This window comes from Tachyglossus aculeatus, chromosome X4 (genome assembly GCF_015852505.1).
Source record: "Tachyglossus aculeatus isolate mTacAcu1 chromosome X4, mTacAcu1.pri, whole genome shotgun sequence".
NCBI lineage: Eukaryota > Metazoa > Chordata > Mammalia > Monotremata > Tachyglossidae > Tachyglossus > Tachyglossus aculeatus.
The window spans coordinates 15,632,492-15,635,984 of record NC_052098.1 but is presented as its reverse complement, the minus strand read 5'-3'; the positions used below and the strand labels follow the sequence as shown (position 1 = coordinate 15,635,984).

General features: G+C 45.1%; 1 non-coding gene across 1 annotated transcript; it reads left to right on the top strand.

Annotated features, from left to right (window-relative positions):
* The first annotated feature begins 2,443 nt into the window (after nt 1–2,443).
* LOC119948369 lies at nt 2,444–2,509 on the top strand. The gene has a single exon (XR_005456769.1). It is a non-coding gene; the product is annotated as a small nucleolar RNA SNORD95 (small nucleolar RNA).
* The last annotated feature ends 984 nt before the right edge of the window (nt 2,510–3,493 follow it).

Here is a 3,493-nt window from a genome sequence, read left to right as displayed (position 1 = left end):
AGACAGAGAACAAAACAAAGCATATTAACAAAATAAAATAAATAGAATAGATATGTACAAGTAAAATAAATGGAGTAATAAATACGTACAAACATATATACATATATACAGGTGCTGTGGGGAAGGGAAGGAGGTAAGGCGGGGGAGATGGAGAGGGGGAGGAGGGGGAGAGGAAGGAGGGGGCTCAATCTGGGAAGGCCTCCTGGAGAAGGTGAGCTCTCAGTAGGGCCTGAAGGGAGGAAGAGAGCTAGCTTGGCGGATGTTGGGAGGGAGGGCATTCCAGGCCAGGGGGATGACATGGGCCGGGGGTCGACGGCAGGACAGGCGAGAACGAGGCACGGTGAGGAGATTAGCGGCAGAGGAGCGGAGACATGTTCATATGGGGCATGAGCTGGTTAGCTTGTATCTACTTCAGAATTTAGTAGTGCCTGGGACATAAGTGCTAAAAAAATGCCTTTTTTGAAAAAAAAAAAAAGAAACTGTCTTGTGATGCGCAAATGTTACTTTGATGCTTGGGGACTGACTGTGTTGCAGAATTTCCTTGCTTGTGATCCTGCTCTGCCACTTGATTCTAAGGATAGCATGAGAGTGAAGCTGAAGCAACTGCTCAAGAGAGATCGGTCCAAGAAGTCAGTCAAGACATCTTAGGTAAGACAAATCATATGGTCATATGGAAAGTTGAGCCGCTTCAACAGTCCTATAAATACTCAGTTCTAAGTTTGATGTCATGTTGGTAGTCCACTTTGGACAATTAGTCTCCCAAAGGCTGTTGCTATTATAATTATCATTATTATTCTTATTAGTTAAACACTTACTAGATATCAAGCACTGTTGTAAGCACTGGGGTAGCTACAAGTTAATCAGGTCAGACATAGTCCCTATCCCAAATGGGGCACACAGTCAGGTCAAACTGACCTTCTTGATTATGTTTTACCTTGTTTGCCTTTATTGAATTGTTGGCTAGTTTACTTTTGAGGAGAATTCAGAGACTGTACTAAAGTTTAATTGCGAAGGGAAATCATTAGTCGTGTGTAGGCTGGCACAGTCCCTCTGTTTTCTTCAGGCCTATTGTCAGTCCATTCAGCAAAATAGTGCAAAATCATCATCTTGCATAGTTATCTTTAGGATACAATCATCTAAATAGAGTTGCTCCTACCCGATCCAAGGACTCTGTGTTGTCTATGGACTGTTGGTGTTATAAGGGTTTGCTTGAAGGATCAGAAGTGTGTATTAACATGTGTTTCCAAGTCCATGTTACAGCCTCCAGTATGGTTGCACAGAATAAAAAGAATGAAACTGGGAAAATTATACATAACTACTTCACTCTATTGGTGAGAGGGCAGGGATAAGCCAATGGGCATTTTGTAATGGAAGTTCTTACTGGGATGGAGAAGATGGCAGAGATTTGGGAGACAGTGAGAAAAAGTCAGGTCTTCCAACAGACCAGTTGAGTAGAGCACATTGCTTAATTTCTAATGAAAGAGGTGCCACCGGAACACGTGTATGAAGTTATTTGGCATTTTAAATTAAAAAATATTAACGGTATTTAAATCCAAACTGTATGCCAAGCACTTTACTAAGCACTGGGCTAGATACAAACTAATCTGGTTGGACAGAGTCCATATCCTTTATGGGGCTCACGGTCTTAATCCCCATTTTACAGATGAGGTAACTGAGGCACAGAGAAGTTAAGTGACTTGCCCAAGATCACACAGCACACAAGTGGTGGAGCCGGGATTAGAACGCAGGTCCTCTGACTCCCAGGCCTTTGCACTTTCCACTAGGCCATGCGGCTTTTAGTAACTTAATGAATTTAAATGTTATTCCTACGATATAACTCCACATGGATGACTTGCTGTGTAAGCTCGTTTTGGGCAGGGAATGTGTCCACCAAGTCTCTTATAGTGTACTCTTCCAAGTGCTTAGCACAGTGCTCTGCACACAGTCCACTCATTAAGTATGGTTAATTGAACCTTAAATTCAACTTGGCAAAAGCTGAACTCCTGATCTCTGTCCTAAGCTCTTTGTTTTTCCATCCTGCCTGTCCTGAAACTCTCAGATGTGACCGTTCTCTGCCTTACCTATTGTTCTCTATGTCCTAGGTCATCTCTCCTCACCCACTATCCACCAATTTATGCTCTTTTCTCACCAACCTCCCTTACTTCACTCTTGACTCTCCCACATCCAATCCTTTGCACACATTGCCCCCCTTGTCTGACAACTCCCATACTCCAGATCTGCCAGAGATCACTATCCTGTCTTCAGAGATCTCCTGAAAGCCCATCTCCTCCCTGAAGCTTTCCCCTATTAACTCCCCAAATCCTGTCATCCTCAAACACTTAGATGCTGACAACTACCTTCAGGTTTTATATGTAATCAGTTGCACATTTCATAATTCGTTCAGCCATCTCATCATTCAGCAGTATTTATTGAGCACCTGTTTTGAGCGCTGATGATCACTAACATGCCATCTGACTGCCCTTGCTGAAATCCAGAGGCTGTTTCTGAGCATCTGCCTGGCGCCGAGGATTGTAGGAGGTCTGGGGGATGGGTGGGCAGACCAGGGCTTGGCTTCCCAAGTGACTCTGAGAACAGGGTGTATGGCAGAGGTGAGAGCCTCCTTACCCCATCTAGTTTCCACCTGTGTGTTTGCGTCCAGCACTTAATACAGTGCTCTGAACATAGTGAGCATCACATAAGAGAAGCGGCATGGTTCAGTGGAAAGAGCACGGGCTTGGGAGCCAGAGGTCATGGTTTCTAATTCTGGCTCTGCCACTTGTCAGCTGTGTGGCTTTGGGCAAGTCACTTAACTTCTCTGGGCCTCAGTTACCTCATCTGTAAAGTGGGGATTAAGACTGTGTGCTCCATGTGGGACAACCTGCGCATCTTATATTCCCCCCACCCTCCCAGTGCTTAAAACAGTGCTTGGCACATAGTAAGCGCTTAACAAATGCCATTGTTATTATTACTACTCCTTACCTGGAAGGGATGGACTAACCATTGGAGAAGGTGGGGGGCCGCTCAGATGTGTGAGAGAAGTTAGCATTGCCAAGGGTGTGTTGAGGGGTGTTTGTGTATGGTTCTGAGACAGGAGAATGGACAGGATGACCTGGTGGTCCTTCTAGCCAGCTAGGTGAAAAGAGAGGCCAGCGAGGGAGGCTAGGTCTGAGACCCAGAGAGGAGTAGTATGTAGTAAGAGACTTGATACCCATCCACATGTTTTGTTTTGTTGTCTGTCTCCCCCTTCTAGACTGTGAACCCGTTGTTGGGTAGGGACCGTCTCTAGATGTTGCCGACTTGTACTTCCCAAGCGCTTAGTACGGTGCTCTGCACACAGTAAGCGCTCAATGAATACGATTGAGTGAATGAATGCAGAGTATGCTACTAAGCACTTGGGAGAGTTCAATAGAGTCCATATACATGGTTCTGGCTCTCAAGGAGCTTACAATCTATCTATGTCGTGCTAGGTCCTCGGCTCCTGTACTCGAACCAT